The sequence below is a fragment of the Carassius gibelio genome, chromosome A7, assembly GCF_023724105.1.
Source record: "Carassius gibelio isolate Cgi1373 ecotype wild population from Czech Republic chromosome A7, carGib1.2-hapl.c, whole genome shotgun sequence".
In the NCBI taxonomy this organism is placed as follows: domain Eukaryota; kingdom Metazoa; phylum Chordata; class Actinopteri; order Cypriniformes; family Cyprinidae; genus Carassius; species Carassius gibelio.
Genome location: NC_068377.1, coordinates 25,306,770 through 25,329,262, shown reverse-complemented (window position 1 = coordinate 25,329,262; position 22,493 = coordinate 25,306,770). Strand labels below are relative to the sequence as shown.

General features: G+C 40.5%; 1 pseudogene; it reads left to right on the top strand.

Annotated features, from left to right (window-relative positions):
- Positions 1–21,594, top strand: part of LOC128016941 (12S rRNA N4-methylcytidine methyltransferase-like) — a 64,170-nt pseudogene extending 42,576 nt beyond the window's left edge.
- The last annotated feature ends 899 nt before the right edge of the window (positions 21,595–22,493 follow it).

Genomic DNA, 22,493 nt, shown 5'->3' with positions numbered 1-22,493 from the left:
TGATATAAATATATAAGACTACATTCATATTTTAATTTTTATTTACAATCACATTTAAAATATGTACACTATACAATAAAAAATCATTGAGTCCTATATAATGAAAAACATATGTTTATTATACACTTTAATTGACAATTGCTGCTATTGCTTGACTATTAACAGAATTGAAGCCCTGCTGTCATGCAAATATGAAAATAAACCTTTATTTGGTTAACTGTATAGCCTATATGTGTTTTTAATAAATGGTCATATAATTGCATAGCGGTCTCGTGCGCCTTCTTCCCGTGCACAGCCGTATAGTAAACACTGAGGTAAATAAAGTAAAATAAAGAAAAATGGCAGAGCCTCGTCTGCTTCTAGTCACTTTTACATTATCATACCTTTTTACAATCCGTAATGAATATGAACGAAAACAGCGAAGACGGGCGTTCTGACTGGTGTGATGACGTGCTGCGCGCAATGACAGTTGGGGGGATAATCACTCTCCACTTCCTGTGAAGTGATGTATCGATGTTCCCTTATTCCCTGTGCCGTGCGCAGTGCCCTTCGAACTGAACATGTTCACTCCCTTCGGATTGGAATCTCAATTAAGATGGCGGTCGAACGGAACGCACCTTTAAATTGAGCGGAAGTCTGATGTAGTCAGGCTAATAAAGTTTAGAAAAAGGGTAGAATAATATGAGATTGCTCATTAATAATACTATAAGAATGTTGAATCCTTGTGATGGATGATTAAGGAAATTTGCCTTTGTGTTCCTCATATTTATAATCCTGTGGAACAGGAAGTCATGGCTGGACAATTTCATGCTCCTAATTACCCTGGTATGCTAAAAAAAATGGAAATATGAATGGAAATATGCTTCTGAAATATTTTAATCATAAGAATTTCTAGGGGTGCCAATAATTATGGCCAACATGCATTGGAGAATTTTTTTTTTTATTTCATAATAAACTTTAGAAGGTTAGAAAATTTTGTGATTTTTTTTTTTAATGAAAGAGCAAAAGGATATACAATCCAGATTTATTTTCACAGCCACCTTTGTGCAAATCTACCAATGGTGCCGATAAATAAATAGTAACACGTTAACGCATTAATTAATTTAAAACGATTATACAATTATTTTATTACGCGTTAATGGAGTTTTTTTTTATTATTAAAGTCTGTTGCTCCCTGGCTCTGAATACAGACAAATAATGGGTCACAGGAGGGGACGCTCTCGATCAAATTACTTAGGCTAAGCATCAGTATTAACAAACCCCTGTCCACTGTTATCTTTAAAAGAAAAGAATGCAAGGAGCTGGTAATCATGACTTTATAAGTAGGAAACAGGAAGTTTCTGATATTGGAGTGAATCATTTTGTCAACTTTGTGGTTTATTATTAAGAATCATATGGGATGCGGTAACACACATCCCTCTCAAATTATATTGCTTTACAGATCTATCACTTTTGCTGCTCAGTAATATTCATTCAATCATGCAGCACAGAAAATCTGCACCCCAGCGCGGTTCAAGCTCAAACTCACTGATCTGTATACAACTGAACCATGCTCTTGCAACCGAGCCAGGGACTGCTAAACGGATCGATCAATTAAAAATTGAACAGTACCGAACCGTACCGTGCAGTACCATGTATTGGAAAAGCGCCATTATAGGAAGGTGCCTGTAATGTTATGATCGAGGCTCTGGATTCTGAGCATAACTTGTTTTTCTATAACAAATGATAAAATATTTTCTATTAAAAAGTTAATGTCCTGGCAGTGACAAATAGCTTGTTTTATATTTAATTTTATGACATTGATGTTATAAGTTTAGATTTAGGCTACAATAAATATTTTAAGTGCTACTATGTTAAAGGAACACTGCTGTAAAAAGCACCTTATTTGTTTAAAGTGTTTGCAAACCAAATGTTATTAGAGTTTTGTTCATATAGCAGTAGGCCTACTTTTAAATAAATAAAAAAGTGCACAATACACTACTTTTGAATACATTATTAGTTTTGTGCATAACAATGCGATTAATTGCAATTAATTGCAGACATTTTCAGGTTTGTTTAATTTAATGAAAATAAGTTTTAGCTTTAGTTAACTATGATAGCACTGCACCACACAGTTTAACAATCAGTATTACGGTTTCTTTCTCCAGTACAGTCACTCATGTATTTGTGATACTCCACTAAGTTGGTATTTTAATAGCTTGGCCCAATGTATTATAAGTTATAAAGCAGAAGTGCGATGGATACTGATATTTTAAACACCAGAAGCTGTTTTTCTATTTTGTAACTAATGATAAGAGTCAGATATGGAGAAAGTTCACCAAAGGTTTTGTTGTTTCTAGCTTCCAGCATTAGAAATGAATGGCTGATGTTAATTTTTTAACAAGGTCTCTGAACAGGTCTCATGTTAGTCTGACCTAAACAGTTTTTGAGGCACATGAATGCAGGGGTCTTTGTCACAATGAATGCAGGCTTTGCCAACAATGTTACTGAAAGATGCAGCACCACAATTTATGTTGGACCAGAAAGCAAATGCAACCCGTAAGTGCTGTTAGTCATTTCACGTGAAGACACCTGTGAATCTTTAAGGTAAAAAAAGCAGAGGTCAATCTGTTTATTTAGGGGTCAGAGAGAGAGAATGAACAATGGTCATGGAAAACTAAATTACTAAACTTGGGTAGGAAATCTTGACCAACATTTATTATTACTGAACTAGGGAGGTTCAGTGAGCTGAATAACCTGCTCCCAGCACTGGGTTTGGGTCCAGGTGGTGTGGATGCTGGATACTCCTCCATTCAGATGGATTCAGCAGAGAGGGGCTTCTCCCTCAGCAAAGATGGACTGCTAGACATGAGGATGGATGGAGACAGGTTCAACTATTACCTCAGCTCTTTTCAGTAGAAGCTCTCATTATCATGAATGTTCCAAGAATCATTTGTGCTATTAGTAATGCCTGATTCACTCTCGATATACACTGATGGCCACAGTTATTATTCTTGGCTCACTCATTTATTGATTATATCTACAGTGTCTCCATGCTTCTCTATTATAGCTATTCAAAAACTAATTCTGAACAGGTGTAAGGCATAACCTAATTACAGATTAATGCAATAAAAAGATGACTAAGCACTGCAGAGCCCGGTGATTCACAGACAGAGCTTTGAGGGACACATGGAATGTTTGCATTAAGACTGTGGCTGAATAAACAATAAACACAACACATTTAGGTAGTGAAAAAGAACAAAAAGTGAGCTTGTGTTTCTTTTTCCCTGGAGTGGCCGAGAGAGCTCAACACATTGCAACGTAAGTAAACGTGCTGCATATGCTCACAACATAACTAAACACAGAAATGTGCTGCAAATACTCACAACACAACCAAATACAGAAACGTGCTGCATATGCTCACAACACAACCAAATACAGAAACATGCTGCAAATACTCACAACATAACCAAATACAGAAACGAGCTGCAAATACTAACAACTGCATATGCTCACAACATAACTAATTACAGAAACGTGCTTCAAATACTCACAACACGACAAAATACAGAAACGTTCTGCATATGCGCACAACATAATTAAATACAGAAACGTGCTGCAAATGGGGTGGTGATGGCGCAGTGGATAAGACAAATGCACTTGGTGTGTGAGACCCGGGTTCGACCTGGGTTCGAATCCACTGTGAGAAACCAATGTGTCCCTGAGCAAGACACTTAACCCCTAGTTGCTCCAGAGGCGTGCGACCTCTGACATATATAGCAATTGTAAGTCGCTTTGGATAAAAGCGTCAGCTAAATGAATAAATGTAAATGTAAATGTAAATACTCACAACACAACCAAATACAGTAACGTGCTGCATATGCTCACAACATAACTAAATACAGAAACTTGCTGCAAATACTCACAACACAACCAAATACAGAAATGTGTTACAAATGCTTACAACACGACCAAATAGAGAAAAACACTGCAAATACTCACAACACGACCAAATACAGAAACGTGCTGCATATGCTCACAACATAACTAAATACAGAAACGTGCTGCAAATACTCACAACACAACCAAATACAGAAACATGCTTCAAATACTCACAACACAACCAAATACAGAAATGTGTTACAAATGCTTACAACACAACCAAATAGAGAAAAACACTGCAAGTACTCACAACACGACCAAATACAGAAACATGCTACAAATACTCACAACATGACCAAACACAAAAACATGCAGCAAGTACTCACAACACAAACATATACTGTCAGGAGAAATGGGCAGGATTCAAATGCGGGTTTACACAAGGCTTTATTTAAAGCAGAGGAGTCAGAGCAGATGAGTCACGTTCACTGGATTACTCGTAGTGACTGGATGAATAGTCGAAGCATATGAATCACGGCCGATGAGTAACACTCCACGGCAATTCGTATGACCGCTGAGACCGGAGTGATGAGGACAGGAAGCTTCCAAGAGCTCTGCGCTTTGTAAGAACAGGGGGCAGAGAAATCAGCTAAACACACTGGAGCCTGAGGACAAGACACGACAAAGGTGAGTGCTAAGAACAGCTAGAAGATCCGAGCTATTGAAACGAGTAACAACAGTCTGACAATAGGCAGAGAAACACAGGGAATGATAAAGGTGTAAAATTAGAAGAACATAGAAAACAGGTGGTGAGCAATTAAGGTTCACAACACAGAAACAAGGAGGGCGGGGAAAACTCAAACAGGTAGACACGGTGAGCTGACAAGTGATAAACACACACACCAAAAAAGGCAGGTGATTAGCCCCGAGACCCGACAGTACCCCCCCTCCCAGGAGCGTCACCTGACGCTCTAGGAAGGGCCCTAATCTGTCTACAAAATTCCCTCCAGAACCGGGAGACGAACTGGGGACCCCTATCAGAAACCACATCCACCGGAAACCCATGGAGATGGAAGACGTGGTCCACCACCAGTTGGGCGGTCTCCCGGGCGGAGGGCAGCTTGGGCAGGGGGATAAAATGAACAGCTTTGGAAAAGCGATCCACCACCGTGAGAACCACAGTGTTACCCTTCGACGGAGGAAGCCCAGAGACGAAATCAAGGGCAATGTGTGACCAAGGACAGGAAGGGATAGGGAGAGGGGTTAGCAGACCATCAGGAGGACGATTGACCGGCTTACTTTGGGCACATGTGGGGCAGGCCAACACAAACTGTCTAACATCGGCGGCCATAGTAGGCCACCAGAAACGCTGTCGGATGGCAGACAACGTTCTCCGAATACCTGGATGGCAGACTAACCTGGATGAGTGACCCCACTCAAGGACCTCAGAGCGCAGCGCAGCCGGCACCGACAACCTGCCCGTCGGGCACTCTCCTGGCACCTGCACCCCTCGACCGGCCTCCTCAACTCGCTGCTCGATACCCCATGAAAGAGCCCCGACCACCACCCCCTCAGGAAGGATGGCCTCGGCCGCAACCTCCCCCCCCTGGAGCACCGAACAGACGAGAGAGGGCATCAGGTTTGGTGTTCTTAGAGCCCGGCCGGTACGAGAGGGTGAAGTTGAACCTGGCAAAGAAGAGCGCCCAACGGGCCTGGCGCGAGCTCAGCCTCTTGGCCGAACGGACGTATTCCAGGTTCTTGTGATCCGTTCAGACCAAGAAGGGCTGCACTGACCCCGTCAACCAGTGACGCCACTCACCCAAGGCCAATCGTACCGCCAACAGTTCTCTATTGCCGATGTCGTAGTTACGTTCTGCAGGGCTGAGATGACGAGAGAAGAATGCACAAGGGTGGAGCTTCCCATCGTGGAGGGAACGCTGAGATAGAACTGCGCCAACCCCGACGTCCGAAGCATCAACCTCAACAATGAACTGGGCCTCAGGATCTGGAACCAACAGAACAGGTGCAGAGACAAAACGGGACTTTAAAATGTCAAAGGCTACCTGCGCCTCCCGGTTCCATCTGAAGGACACCTTGGTGGAGGTTAAGGCTGTGAGCAGTGCAGCGATCTGACCAAAATTTTCTGATGAATCGCCGGTAGAAGTTGGCAAAACCCAGGAATCGCTGCAGAGCCTTCCGGGAGTCAGGGACCGGCCACTGGGCGACAGCTTCAATCTTAGCGGGATCTGGCTTGATCCCCTCCGTGGAAATAATGTGGCCAAGGAACGTAACTGACTCAGCGTGGAATTCGCACTTCTCCGCCTTGACAAACAACTGATTTTCTAGTAACCGCTGGAGAACCCGTCTGACATGCTGGGTGTGTAATTGGAGAGAAGGGGAGAAAATCAAGATATCATCCAAATACACGAAGACAAATTGATTGATCATGTCACCCAACACGCTGTTGACGAGTCCCTGGAAAACGGCTGGAGCATTGGTAAGACCAAACGGAAGAACCAAGTACTCGTAGTGTCCCGAAGGAGTGTTAAACGCCGTCTTCCACTCATCCCCCTCCCGAATGCGCACCAAGTGGTAGGCGTTGCGCAGGTCTAAGTTGGTGAAGACGCGAGCTCCCTGTAATAACTCAAAAGCAGAAGACATTAAAGGTAGGGGGTACCTGTTCTTAATAGTAATGTCATTCAAACCTCTGTAATCAATACAGGGGCGCAGGGAGCCGTCCTTCTTCTGAACAAAGAAAAAACCTGCACCAGCGGGAGAGGAGGAATGGCGGATGAGCCCAGCTTGAAGTGACTCACGTATATATTTGTCCATGGCCTCTCTTTCAGGACCCGAAAGGGAATATAAACGACCCTTAGGCGGAGAAGAGCCCGGGAGAAGATCAATGGCACAGTCGTAGGGGCGATGCGGGGGTAGCGAGGTGGCCCGGGCCTTACTGAAGACCGCCCGAAGATCATGGTACTCCGCAGGAACACCGGACAGGTCAGAGGGATCCTCCTGAGGAAGACAAGACACAGAGACAGGAGGAAAAACAGCACCCAAACATGACACGTGACAAGACTGACTCCAGGCTAACATGGAATTGTTGACCCAGTCAATGTGAGGATTGTGTTTGTGCAGCCATGGGTGTCCCAGAATTAAAGGGGCCTTAGGGGAATCAATGATAAACAACTCAATCAGCTCGCTATGGCTAACAGCAATATGAAGGTTTAACTTGGGGGTGATGTGAGTGATGGTGGTAAGGGGACGGCCAGCTAATGACCATGCTGATACGGGACTAACTAAGGGTATAAGTGGTATTCTCCATCGTTGGGCAGAAGCAGCATCGAGGAAGTTCCCCTCAGCCCCTGAATCCACAAGGGCGAGTCCAGCGTGAGATTGACTCTGGACGGAGAGTTGGAACGGCAGCTGAGTCCGTGCTGCAGGAGAGCTTGAACTAAGAACCGTGCCCACCAGGACGCTCCGCCTCACTGGTGGCCCTTTAACGAACAGTGAAGAGCGAAGTGACCTCCCCCGCCGCAGTATAGACACGCCCCCGACGACAGACGCTCCTGCTTCTGTTGTGGTGTAAGCCGTAAACGACCCAACTGCATGGGCTCCTCCTCCGAGGGCTGTCGGCCGGCTGAACTGGCTGAAGAGGACTCTAGGTGGCGCCACGGGGCGGGAGTTTGCCGTTGCTTGCGGCGGCGGCTGAGACAGCCCTAAATACGGAGCGCGAGATTAATGAGATTATCCAATTCCCGCGGGAGCTCTATGGCCGCGAGTTCATCTGAAATGGCGAAATCCAACCCCTCAAGAAAGCGGGCGCGCAGCGCGCTCTCATTCCAGCCACAGGCCGCCGCTAAAGTCTGGAACTGGATGGCGTAGTCCGTGACAGAGCTCCTCCCCTGAGTCAGACGCGATAACTGGGCCGCCGCCTCGTCTCCCTGAGCTGAGCGATCAAATAATCTTGCCATCTCATGACTGAAATCCGCGAAGGTTGCACAACAAGAAGCCCGCGATCTCCATACGGCAATCCCCCATTCGCGGGCACGGCCCGAAAGAAGTGTAAGTACGTACGCAACTTTGGCCTCTTCATTTGCGTAACGCCGGGGCTGCAGAGCGAACACCAGCGAGCATTGGGAGAGGAATGCTTGACAGGCATTAGGATCGCCATCATAGACTGGCGGATTGTTGGCATGAGGTTCGGGCTCGTGGAACATACCGGTGTGAAGAACGGATCCGCTCGTTGCCTCTCGCCGAAGACCGTCCACCCGTGCGAGGAGCTCGGAGACCCGGGCAGTGAGAGTGTCCACTTTCCGCGCGGTGGTGCCGAGCTGGGTGGCATGCTGTCCCAACAAAACTCCCTGCTGAACGAGAGCCGAGCGGAGTGGATCAGATCCCGCTGAATCCATGATCTGGTCAGACTGTTATGTCAGGAGAAATGGGCAGGATTCAAATGCGGGTTTACACAAGGCTTTATTTAAAGCAGAGGAGTCAGAGCAGATGAGTCACGTTCACTGGATTACTCGTAGTGACTGGATGAATAGTCGAAGCATATGAATCACGGCCGATGAGTAACACTCCACGGCAATTCGTATGACCGCTGAGACCGGAGTGATGAGGACAGGAAGCTTCCAAGAGCTCTGCGCTTTGTAAGAACAGGGGGCAGAGAAATCAGCTAAACACACTGGAGCCTGAGGACAAGACACGACAAAGGTGAGTGCTAAGAACAGCTAGAAGATCCGAGCTATTGAAACGAGTAACAACAGTCTGACAATAGGCAGAGAAACACAGGGAATGATAAAGGTGTAAAATTAGAAGAACATAGAAAACAGGTGGCGAGCAATTAAGGTTCACAACACAGAAACAAGGAGGGCGGGGAAAACTCAAACAGGTAGACACGGTGAGCTGACAAGTGATAAACACACACACCAAAAAAGGCAGGTGATTAGCCCCGAGACCCGACATATACAGAAACATGCTACAAATACTCACAACATGACCAAACACAGAAACATGCTGCAAATACTCACAACACGTCCAAATACAGAAACATGCTACAAATACTCACAACATGACCAAACACAAAAACATGCAGCAAGTACTCACAACACTAACATATACAGAAACATGCTGCAAATACTCACAACACGACCAAATACAGAAACGTGCTACAAATACTCACAACCAAATAGAGAAACACACTACAAATGCTCACAACACAACCAAATACAGAGACATGCGGCAGATACTCACAACACGACCAAATAGAGAAACACGCTGCAAATACTCACAATGTGACCAAAACAAAACATTTTTTGCAAGTAGCACAGAACGCAACGGAAATGTTTCAAGGGGTCCACAACAACCCTTACGGAAATTAATAATGGTTTTATTATAGGAAACCTCTTTTTTGGCATATTGAATACCATTTGTATAACCACGGTTGTACAAATACCATGATTAAAACTATGTAGCAAAACTATGGTTCATTTCCATAGGGGAAGTTGTGAAAATTAGCTAGCCAGCTTACGTAATGTTTCTCAGTTAATAATAATTAATAATAATAATTGTGTATTTAATCGTCAGCTTTAGGCTAATGATATTAAAAAAAAAGCTAAGGAATCACATGATCAGGATGTTAAAATAAACAAAAATCTCACCTTTCAAAGCAAACACTGATAAACGTCTCAGCCAGGTTCGTCACTTGTTCCCTTAAACATTTCCATTGTGGTCTTTGAGTTTTTAGATGTTTATATATATATATAGCATGTTGAGCTCATTGCCACCGTATTTCACTGCATTCGCATGAATATATATGGAAGTGAATGGAAAGAAACGTGTATGCCCCTTAGGGTAATAAAGTTCGGTTTAGACATTGGCAGGGTGTCACAAAATCCAGGACCCATTTCACAATGTGTTTTCTACATTGATTTTATTATCCAGTGTCTTAATTGTCTTTCAACAATATTCAAATAAGCAGCAGGAGTAAAACAGTGAAATTATACTAAATGGTTACAAAAATAATACAACTTTAAAGTTATTTTCCAAAGCAACATTATGCATCTCTTTTCTGAAAGTACAACATATTTTTTATGTTCCAAAAAGAATAAAAAAAAAAAAAACATTTACAAAAACATCTTTATAATTGTTGATTAATAGTTCTATTAAAGCAGCAGATGTTTAACTGTTTTTCCATTCTCAAAACTGAAAAGTATACAGTCACATTTTATTCAGAAAATTTAACCATATGAAAATATAATAATAAAAATAATAATAGAAGATGGATTTTAGCTCTTAGACTTATGTAATAATATTATATAATGTTTTCTGACATGGGTGTGACTGATAAGGAAGACATAAGCTCCTTTCACACAGTAATACCAGTAAATCATTGTAAAATTACCGGAACAACTTTATCAGTAAATACAAAATTGTGCTGTTCAGACAGGCAATGGCGTTCCATCTTTTTAATGGTAAAACACCATTCACACATCAGTTTCAAAATACCGGTAAATTCTGTGACATCATTAACTGGAAATAACCTCTAAATTGGTTTGCTTCCATTTGTTGTGTTTGTAAACATGGAGGAGTATATGCAGTCAATGTATTTGTTGGTGTTTTCATTTTTGTGTGAAACATTCGCATTAATGCAGCCACTTTTGGCCCAGAGACATCTTGTTAGACAACTTCAAACTGAACTACACAGTGCGAAGTAAATATGTCAACTGGGTCAGAATAGTATGAGTTTCCAAGTGTACAAATCTTATGTCAGCGCATTCTGAACTTTCAAGTAAAGACTGTATGTGTAAAAGGGGCTATAGGAAATGTGTAGTTCTACCAGAAAGACTCTGGAGATAGAAGAATGTACGAAGCATACATTTATTGACAGCTCAGCGAGCACAATTATAAATTTCTTTGGCGGAAGGCCCCGTCCATGGTTCGTAATCCGAGGGTAGCGAATCAGCATTTCCTGCCTGAAGACGAAGGCAGGGGCGCAGCAGACCCCCCTGGAAGGTAAGGACAGGACCATCCTGGTGGTGGTGGGGAGGGTGGAGGTTGTTGTCGCGTCGGCATCTGCGAACTCAAACATGTGTAAGTACGATCTTTTATACAGGAGCATAAAGACGTGATTGGATAATGATGAAGGTAATTAGTGACGAAGTGATTGAGTCTTCCTGGCAGAACTTAGGCTAAAGCTTCCATTTCTGCGAAAACCCCTGTGTTAAATAGACAATTTAACATAACATATTATTATAATCTGTGGTGTGGGACTCATATGTGTTTCTTCACTATTTAGGCTAGGGAACCACATGTCAGTTTGATCTGATTGCTATCTTTAATAAAGCCTTCCCACTCTTTCATGCTGATTGCTAGAAGGGATACAGCTAAGGCCGGGAGTGGTAGTTGTCCTCTTCAATGTCCGTTTAATTTTTTCTTGTCCATCCAGCAAGATTTTAAGAGATTTTGGTTCAAAGGACTTTGCTACAATGTAGTCTGATTAATTCGCTAGTCGTTGTCTTTAGTCCATTTAATTAAATTTTATTTTACATTTCCTTTTATTTTCCTGTCCATCTGGTGAGATTTTGAGTCACTTCCTGGTCATAGCTGTATCCCTTTCTGGCCACAAGCCGCCTTCACTTTAAAGAAATTAGAGCAGTGTTTCCTAACCCTGTGTCTGGATTACCACCAATAATGCACATCTTTTTGGATGTTTTTTTTCTTCTGACCCATGCATTTCAATTCATTGAGTGTCTACTAATGAGCAGAGGAGTCGAATCAGGTGTGTTTAGGAAGACACAAAGACTAGTCACTATTCCCAGGCCATGATTGGAAAACACCTCGAGTGGTGATTTATCATCGCCATCATCTCTAAATCTCTTTTGACTCTCATGCAAACCACTGCTTCCCTCTAATTTGAAGAAGAGTGAGAGGCCTCTCTTATTAGGAAGTTTTGTCAAAGTTTTCACTGTGATAATGAGGTGGAAATCCCACCCACCGTAACTGACTATGAACTTTTTTTCTGGGGGCGAGATGAAATGGTTGAAAAAAGAGAAGGAGGGAGAGAGACAAAGGAAAAAGAGAAAGTGTGAGACATAGTGCAGGTCGATCCAGGTCCTGCCCACGGTATCTGAATACGCTTTATCTTTGTTCCATCACAAAAATCAATGTGAGAATTTAACTTTAGGATGACATGATGCAGTCAGCCGACTCTGGCCTTCAAGAAGAACAGAGCATACTTTGCATTAATCAGCATGTCTATCGGTTTGAGTTACTCATTCTGTGTTCTTAGTTGTGCCCACATTCTGCAAATGACGTTCTAAATAGGAGAAGACATGCTCAAGGTTAATGTGAGAATGACGTTGATTCCAAAAGAAAGGTTATGATGCAAGATTTGGCAGTGTTGCATACTCAGTAGGTACATAAGCAAAGAGTCAGAATGCAAGGTATTATCCCCCAATCTCTGAAAATGATTACATAAGTACAAATATAAAGAGTTGAACACGTGAGTCAAGATGTTTAGGGAATATATGAATCACTGGGAGTAGATGAATCACAGTACATATGTGCAATTGTACTGAACAGCTGCCGACTGAAACTCACTACATGAAATGTTAAGTTTTATTCGTATTAGTAAGCTAATATATTTCCTCTCTTTATGTAGTCATGTAACTTGGTCTCATTTATCCTGGTATCTTTGTTCTTCCTGGAGTGTGCGCACATATTTTCCTAAAGAAAGAAAAAGTGAATGCATAATTCAGTTCATGATTTGATATTTTTATATTTGTCGCTAACCGTTTCTCCCTCCTGTTCTCGCTCATGTACACACTCTCTCTCTCTCTTTATAGATCTCGAGCCCACATCTCCCAGAGTGGAAAGGGTGGGAGGGGTTTTCACTGGTGTCTTAGAGCTGTCAGGCTTGGCTTCTGTCAGCCAGGAACTTGTGACGTCAAGCTGCTTAATTGGGCTCCTCTTTGTGCGTAGGTACCCCGACATGCCCTGCGCGGCTGACGTGGTCAACGCCTTGGATCAACAGACGCTTGCGTCCGTGCTGGCCGTGTACGGGGAGGAGCGGCACACCAGGAAAATTGCAGCGGCCATCGCACAGGCACGCAGTGTCTACCCCATCGGTCGGACCCTGCAACTGGCCAGCATCGTAGCAGGTACCCCCCCCCCCCCCATTATTTCCCAACACTCAAGGGAGGCGAGGAGAGAGAGCAAGCGCTATTAATGCAAACTCTCCCTATGGGACCTATTTGTCCTGGAAGAAGAGAAGGGGAGAAACGATGGCGTTTTCTAATCCAAAATTTCAGCCGTCCTCCTTCCCCCAAACTCAGCTGCTCGTGTGTCCATCAGCAGCACATCCCTTGCGATTGACAAGGCTCTTATTAATAAAAAAAACAAAGCGAGAGAGGAAGCTACATGTGGGGTTCTTTGCGTTTTTTAGCCCCTTTCCTTAATTCGTATTTATACTCACATTCCCATCCTCTCCTTCCCCAGACCCCCCCCCCACCTCCTTGTATCCTTTGATTAGTTTCTCATACTCGCTCCCTCCCTTTTCGTGCCCTTCACTGCACCCCCACCAACACATTTCTCCAAACGCACGCGTAACACACACCACATTGCGGCAGCTCGATGCTTTTTGATTTTATATTTATCGGCTGCTTTATTTTTGCCAGTGCTGTTTCCATAGCCCAACAATGGCAAAGAGATAGATAATCTCTTTAGAAGATGATTGTAGCATGAGGAAAGCATGTGCGTCGCACCGGAGAACAGGTGTGACTAAGGGCAGTTGTTTGATCTTCTTTGAAGAGCAGAGCAAGTCAACAGCAACAATGTTTATTCCAATCAATCTGGAAGCTTCTGACTCCCAAGGATCCCTGGGGGTCGGCGGTGGGCTGTCGGCATTACCGTTGCCAAGTGAAGCAATTGATGGAGCAGGAGGAGGGATGAAATGTGTGTATTTGTACATGTGTGTATTTACCAATGCTGATGATGGTGGAATGGGAGGGGTTTAGACACCATAACAATAGGCATCATGGGAGTTCTCCCTTTTATGAGCTCTTTGTTTGCTTACGTGAGCAACTAAAGCCCCACAATGCCCCGCTGCCTTTCTTTTAGATGTGAACGAGTCTCTGAAACTGTCTTCGCCTGGGTTGCGGTGTTTCGTAATACTCACCAGTCATAGTCCTTTCAATGAACATGTTTACTTTAAAGTAAATTGCTTTAAAGTAAATCTTACACCAGTTTTGTTGCCGCTGATTGGGGTTTTATACTATGTTAAAATAGGGAATCTGCACTATTTAGAAAAATACATTAAAGAAGAGACGAGGTCATGGCAGTCTTATATTCTCATCAGAATGAACCCAGCTGGCGTGACAGAAGATTATCCACATTCCCTAAGGAAAGTGTCCCCCGATCCCAATGCACAGATCAGCTTTCTTCATATCAGACTACCTTGAATCATAATGAGCTTCAGCATAAAAAAGGCTTAGAGCCAGTAACTCCCACCCTCACTGACACCAGACAGCCACACTGGCCCCTCTCGTACACCTAGAAGCCAGCAATCCAGCTTTAACATAAAACATTCAGATTCATGTGGAGCAGCTCACAGGTTTTGACAGCATGGTTAAACAGTTGTTTAAGCTGCTGGTCATGTTTTAATATCACTGTAAGGGACACTAATCAGCCCACTATTGATAACTGGTTGAAGAGCAGACTTGTTGAAGCGCTGATGAAAATTGATCTTTCGCTTTCTCCGTCCGAGTTTTTTGAGGCCCACATCACAGTTTTGGTATTAAGGCAGTGCTTAAAGTCTTACTTCTGTTAGCTGTAGTTCACTCTGCATTCTGCTACTCAAGACTTTTTTTAGGCAGTTTCATTGGTAAAACAACGAATGACTTTTAAAAAAAAAAAACACTTTGTTGATTCGTTTTTGCTGGATATTTTACATAAGATCAAGTTTTATTTCCACTTAAAGGGATACTTCACTCAAAAATAAAAAAAAAGTAATTTTTAAAAAAGGTAATGTTGTTCCAAACCTGTGGTGAATTTGATCTTCTGTGTAAGACAAAATAATTTTGGCTGAATGATCCCTGTGCCTCCTCTGCATTCAGAATGGGGATAATGCTTCATTGTTTACCTAGCATCTATCTAGTCAATTAGTATTTAGTGGAATCTTTTTATTCAAAGCAGTCGATTGTTGTCTTTAAGCAACTTGGGATTTAGTGTCTCATTCAACTCCAGAGCTCCGAGACATTGAGATGAAAATACAAGGCACAGATGCATATCACTATGCATTGTGAGAGACTGGCAAGTATACAGAGATGGAAACAAGTAATACAATTGGCTAATAGGTAATGGAATATATATATATATTTCTGTCATACAGGAATAAATACATTGGGATTCAAAAGGGATTCAAATCAAATCTAATTTGTGACAATGTGTAATCTTTGGTACAAAGCATTGTTCTTCCATTCCAGTACGATTCATGATGAATCCACTTGACTTTTTCCCTCACCAAATGTTTTTAATGAAATCCTGCGATATATAGTTTCATAGCCTGTTAATCTTTTAATCAGCCATTGTCAGATAAAACTTGTCCTGTAGATATAAATTTTTGCTTCACCTTTTTAATTTTTCATCCTGACATGATATTGTTCAGTAGCTCTTTTTAGGATGGTTCAACAAAAAAATGAAAAATCAGTCATTATTTACTCGTATGAGGGTGAATGTGCCTGTGTCCCTCAGAAATGTACAGAAAATATTATACAAACCATACTTTATACTATATGTATGCAGCCACCACAGTCCCTAGCAGCCAATAGCAATGCTGCCCTTTCAGCCTCAGATAACATTCACGAGGTTATGTGTCCCTATGCAGCCTGTCGCTTATATAGAGGGGGATTTACTAGGTAATAATGAAGCATTATTTTTCGAAACTTCTGTGCATTAACAGCTATTGCCAGCCTCACCCAGGAACAAGGCACTTGTAACGGCCCTTCCTGAGCTTTCAAAGAAAGCAGTGCAAATTGACACTACAGAATAATAAAGGACCCTTCATCTCCGTTCTTACTGGAAACCTGATGTGATCAGCATAGATTGGGAAATGTTGTGCAAATTTTTGTTAACTCTTCAGGGTAAACAAGAAGATGGAAGGCTTTAATTTCAGTTCTGTCTCTCTCTCTTTCACTTATTGCTCTTTTCTTTCCCAGAGGTGAACAAGGAGAAATATGTAAGTGTTCGCGAGACACGTTTGCTGGAAATGAGTCATCAGTGTGTTGCTATAGTGTATGCAGGATTCAGTCTTTTTACGAAACATATTCACCCTTTAGCCATATCCATGTGCCATGATAAATGAGGAATAAACCATTTACTGAGTCACAACTCCGTCTCACGCCATTTTCAAACAGGGTTTATACAAAATCAATCAAGTGCTTGGGTGTACAAGCTAACATTTAAATGTTAAGCGTGTCTTGGCCAGCTCCTTGTGTTCACCTGACCTGCGTTATTTCTCTGGTCTTTTCTAAACAGGAAGAGATGGATGAGTCAAAAGTGAGGCGCCTGTTAATTATTTCAACTTTACATGACTTATGGACCTATGCATTTTGACAGCATCATGCCTACATATCATAGTGTTTCACATGTTCTGATTCTCTCTTGTTCTGAAATGAGGCTTGGGGTGAAGCGTTCAGGACTGTGGAATGAATGTGCTTAAACTGGAGTGACAGTCATTGAGATTTTTAATCTACATTTTTAAAGAAGGGTCTCAAAATATGTGTATAATTTGTTTCTTCAGATTTTTTTTTTCTCAGTACAATTGGCAAGACTATATTATCAAATACAGAAACATTGCTTTAGAGACAACTTTGAAAACATTTAGGCAAGACAAATAGTAATAAATGGTTAAAAACGTGTAATACTTTATTAATGTCATTTTAATTATAATTTAAATAAAAATTATATTAATTACAATATAAAGTTTTAATAATCTAATGTTTTTTTTTATCAACATTATTTTTATGTTTTAAGAAAATACTAAAGGAGTGTTTGGAGCTTATAAATGGACAAATCCAGTCATTTTTCATTTAATCAGAACAATATAAATGCTGTCTTTTAAGCATTTGCATGTGTCTTTATTCTTTGATCAATCAGTCAAATGATGTTTGGAATAACAGCCTTGAATTTCAAATTGGTAGTTCTGCCCCTTGTTCGTTCCTTAAAGCATTAAAGCAACACAAGCTTGTGGTTAATAGAGAGGAAATTCGTAATTCAATTCACAACCAGACAAAGAATGAGCCCTCTATTCAAGCTGAAATGTGCTTGTGCAGAGCCTCATTCAAGAGATCTCTGGCTTCATTACAGAAGGATGTCATGCAGTAATCAGTTTGATCCAAATAAAGGCATACCACCCATTATCAGAGCCATGAGCAGCTGGGTGTTACCCTCTAATCCTGCACTCTCATAAAAGACTGCCAACCAATTACATTTCTATTCAACAAAGTGGCATTTTCATTACATTTGACTTGATTTTTTAATAGTTTATATATTGCCGTTATATACTGTATAAATGTATACTATAAATATGACCTATTAGGGAATTGTTATCATGTTTAAATTGTTAAAGTTTGATTAAATTATTTAATGTTATCTTTAAATGCTGTTTAGTATAGTTGGTATAGTATAGTTTTTAAAGAAATCTAATTTGTCTATTTACTATATACAGCTCATTAGGCTTCTGTGTAAACTGTGTTTTTCATTTGAAATGTTTAGGTAATTATTCATGGCCAATTCCAGAGAATCTTTTTTCTCTTTTTCCTGTTCTTCGCTTGCTCTTTTATATCTTGATTTTAAATTAAAAGGTTGGGGAGAGGCATGTGGTCTTATTGATTGGCCAGTGTCTCGCTCCTCCAAGCCCAGAAGTGCAAGACTCGAGAGATGCAACACCTCTCTTTTTCTTTAGACTCTCCTTCTCCTCCACTCATTCATCAGCATGAACATTAGTGGGTAAATTTTTCTTGAAATAGTTATAAATCATTAACTTTTTTTTTTTTTTTGCAAAAATCATTTTCATGTTGAACCCCTGAAGGGCAAGGTAAAGAAAACAACTGGATAACATTTTAAAATAAGGTTCATTAGTTAACACTGGTTACGGTAATTACTTTAGTAAACATGAACTAATAATGTGTGGTTAGAGAGTATGACTCCTAACCCTAGGGTTGTGGGTTTGAGACCCGGGCCAGCAATACCATGACTGAGGTGCCCTTGAGCAAGGCACTGAACCCCCAACTGCTCCCAGGGCGCCGCAGCATAAATGGCTGTCCACTGCTCCGGGTGTGTGTTCATAGTGTGTGTGTGTGTTCACCTAGTCTGTGTGTGTGCGCTTTGGATGGGTTAAATGCAGAGCACAGATTCTGAGTATGGGTCACCATACTTGGCTGAATGAATGTCACTTTCACTTAACAAAGAATAAGACTCTAATAAATGTATTGTTCATTCATGTTAGTTAATACATTAACTAACATTATTTATACAGTATTAAATATGGCCATTAATGGGAGTTTCCCCCAACATTTTGTCAAAGTTTACTTTGTTGTTCCAAATCTGTATGTCTTTTTTTTGTTTGTGAAACAAAATATTTAGAAAAAAAAAATGTAATTTTTTTCTCCATACAATTAAACCCAGTGGTTTCCAGTGTTGTTTTGGAACAGTATGAGGGTTGTTTTCCATTTTTGAGTGAACTATTTAGAAAATATATGACTGGCTTTTGACTGGCTTTGTTGCTTAATAAAAAAAAAATATATATAATATATAAATATATATTTATATTCCTGTAGCTCAAGTGGTAGAGCATTGCAAGGTTGGGGGGTTTGATTCCCCGGGAACACATGATGGGTGAAAATTGATAGCCTGAATGCACTGTAAGTCGCTTTGGATAAAAGTGTCTGCTAAATGCATAAATTTAATGTCATTTAAATTTAATTTCAATTATATATATATGTATATATATGTATATATATATATTTATATATATATATTTTTTTTTAAAGTCTTATCAAAAGTGTTGAAGGGTGAGGTTGAAAAAATATTGTTAATCACTGACGTGCTAAAAATTTGCTAAAAAAATGAAAAAAAGAGAGGGATTTATACACGTATTTCCTCAAAAACAATTGTTCAGAAATCCTTCTGACTTTTATTTATAAACATAAAATGTAACTTTATTTATGTAGTAATAATATTAAACAATATCCATATAATTGTTTTGATAGACAGATATCAGAAATAACCATTGAACATTATCATAAGCTTACTATTTAATTTTGCTATATGATTGATTATCATGGTTGTATTTACAGTAGATATACTGTATAGTGTATGTGTGGTATACTTTTATGTTCCCTACTTTTTAAAAAGAAAACTTCTGTTTGACGTTTCTATCTGCAATTTTAAGCTCTGCATGTTGTCAGTTCAGAGAACAACATCACCTCCCCTTACTCAGACTGAGCCAATTCGTCTCCACGCAATATACAGCATGGACCTATCTCTCCATGAGCTTTGGGAGCTTTGTAGAACAGCCTGTTTATTTTCAAAAGCACTGTGTCATCACACGTACTGATCTGGAATAAACTCCTGTGTGTCTCCAATGGTGTTCATCCTTTCAGTGTGTTTGTCTCTTTGCTTATATGTCCTTAAAGTCCACTGCAGCTTTTTCTTCTTGATTAGGAGTTTTTTTTTTTTTTTTTTGACTGTTTTTGTGAAAAACACCCCTTCAACATACTGAATAATGTACTTCATAAAGCCACAAAAGAGCTGGCACATGAGATCACATACTGTTGTCTCAAGTGTAAAGGCAATGGCTGTATCAGTTTTTACAGTTATTATTGTGTGTGTGTAAGGTACTTGGTGAGTCAGTTATTCACAATAAGTATTTTTTTTTTCCTCCTTTTTATTTTTGTTAATGAAAAATTTAAAGAGACTGAATCATATTCAAAATATTTATACTAAGGGGCTGTTTAATGCGTGAATCTGATTTGCTAACGAACGAACTCTAAGATAAGAAATATTTTCAGGGAAATGCACAGACAAAGTACAGTAGTTCCCTGCTGGTATTGACCGCTTTACATGTCCATATCACTTCGCTTAATAATTTCAGTTATTTCAAAGCTCCATACAGCGTACAACACAAACAAACAAACCAAAAAAAAAAACCAACAAATCTGACCAAACAAATAAATACAGTAAACGACAAATTATTTCCCAGTTTTTTCAATAAAATTATGTTTTCATAAAATTACATTTTTATTATGTACGCAAAGCCCGCCATCCACAAAAAAACTCATTATACTGTATATCATATCATATAATTGACAATGAGCTGTTGAATTATTAGAAAATAATAAAAACTCTGCTTTGGGTCGTGGTCGCATCGAAAATGTGCATTATATTCTAGTAATTCAACATCGTCAGTTATTCTTTAGCAATGATACGTCTAAATCAGTGATCCTCAAGTCTGGCTCACGAGATCCACTTTTACTGCAGAGTTTAGCTCAAATCAAACACACCTGACTTTGCTAATCAATGTCTTCAGGATCATTAGAAAATCCCAGGTAGGTTTGTTTGATTAGATCTGGAGCTAAACTCCGCTGGAAAGTGGATCTCGCGAGCCAGATTTGAGAATCACTGGTCTAAATTATATTCTTTATAAAGAGTTTGGTGTTGATGATGGGGTACTTGAGCATTTTTGATGGGGTCGATGGGATACATAACACAAAAACTATGGTCTATAAAGTAGGAACAAATCTGGAAAGTATATGTGATTCAATTAATATGTCTTTAAGTTGAAATAATAACTGACTAAACTAAAACAAAGACTAGTGGAAGTGAACATTTCAAATTACGGTTTGATTAACTTAACTAATGTAATCCTTTCTTCTGCCTCTCTCATTTCAGGAGCGTTTCCAGCCAGTGCGCTGTAAGCCCAGCATGATCACCTACAGTGCCCTTCACACGTTGCCACCAAAACCTTCCAGGCATTACGAATATTTGTAAATGATGAGCTCAATGAGTTGCACGCTGGCCTGCGTGTGGCGCAGACCCTGCTCTGACCCAAGGGGCGAATCTGTGTTGTCATCTTCATCTTCTTAGACCAAGCGTTTCCTCTGTTGAAAAGACCTGGCTGCCCCACCATGCTGCAGCGTTCGCCAAGTGAGCCAAAGCCCAGCATGGGTTAGAAGGAGAAGAGCATGAGGATGAGGAAGAGAACGGAGAAGAGCAGGAAGGATGAGAGAGCAAATATTGGGACAGTCTGAAGAAGGTGATAAAGCCAAATGAGAAAGAGGTGCAGGAGAACCCAAGAGCTCGATCATCTACAATGAACAATGCAAACTCAAACAGATAGATTACTAACTCCGCTTTCTGGAAAAAAGCTCAGAGCTGTCACTGGGGCGGTAGCCTAAGGTACAAAAGCTAAAAGTACATCTTTGCACCCCCCCCCCCCCCCCTAAATGGTACATATTAGCACCTAATACATACATATTAATACCTTTTGAAAAAGTACCAGTGTCAGTTTTGTCCCTTTTTTCTGGGTGTGTACATGTTTTTCTGACATCAGTTTGTTTCAGTCATTTTGAAGTAGTACAAAATAAACAGTAGAACTTCAGAACTTTATTCATTTATTTACGTATTTCTTTTTTGTTAAAAATGTTGGTCGCGTGGAAATCAATTCTGTGAATTCTGGTTTTATTTATATTTTTCTTTCAATTTAAGTTGTATTTCTAATGTATGTTCAGTGTGTCTTTTCAATGTAGTTTTTATTTTCACTTGATAATTTTTCCACCCAGAGTTTCTTAGTTTTGATTTTTGTTTTTACTTTAGTTTTACTAGATAATGGCTGCCAAAGGGATAGTTAGGAAAGATGATATTTTAAAGAATAATGGTAACCAGAGTTGATGGTAGCCATTGACTAAAGTCAATCAAACAGTCAATCAGCTGTTTGGTTACCAACATTCTGCAAAATATCTTCTTTTGTGCTTAACAGAAGAAACAAACTGCTCATACAGGTTTGGAACAACTTGAGTTTGAGTAACTGAAGATCTCTAAAAATAAAATAACATAACTTGATCTACCGGTGAAAACGACAGTCTTCTCTCTGGTGATGTAGGCCGGACTTCTCCAATCATTTAGTTTGCTTCAACACCAACCCTTTGTTACATTCAGTTGCAAACTGCAAGCAGCCGATCCATAAGACCAGTTGCGACTTTAATTTGTGTCTATTTTAATTTTATTCTAGTTTTTTTTTTCGGAGCCATAAAGTTTTCATTTCAGTTTCAGTTCATTTTTACTTTTATTTTAAACAAGAATGTTTTAGACATAGTTTTCATTTATGATGTTAACTGTATGGGAGCACTCAAGGTTGCATCCTTCTTTTACCATGTTGAGTCGCCACGTTCCCATTGCACCAATAAACAGACCCCATCACATTACTGGCTCTGTTACCTCAGCTAATAGAATTCACAATCACTTCACACATGGGTTTGTCCCTTCTCTCACCTTTTCCTGACTCATTTCTGCAGTTTTCATGACTATAGTGCTGAAGTCCAGCAGCCTCCTGTGAATTTTCAATTAACAGC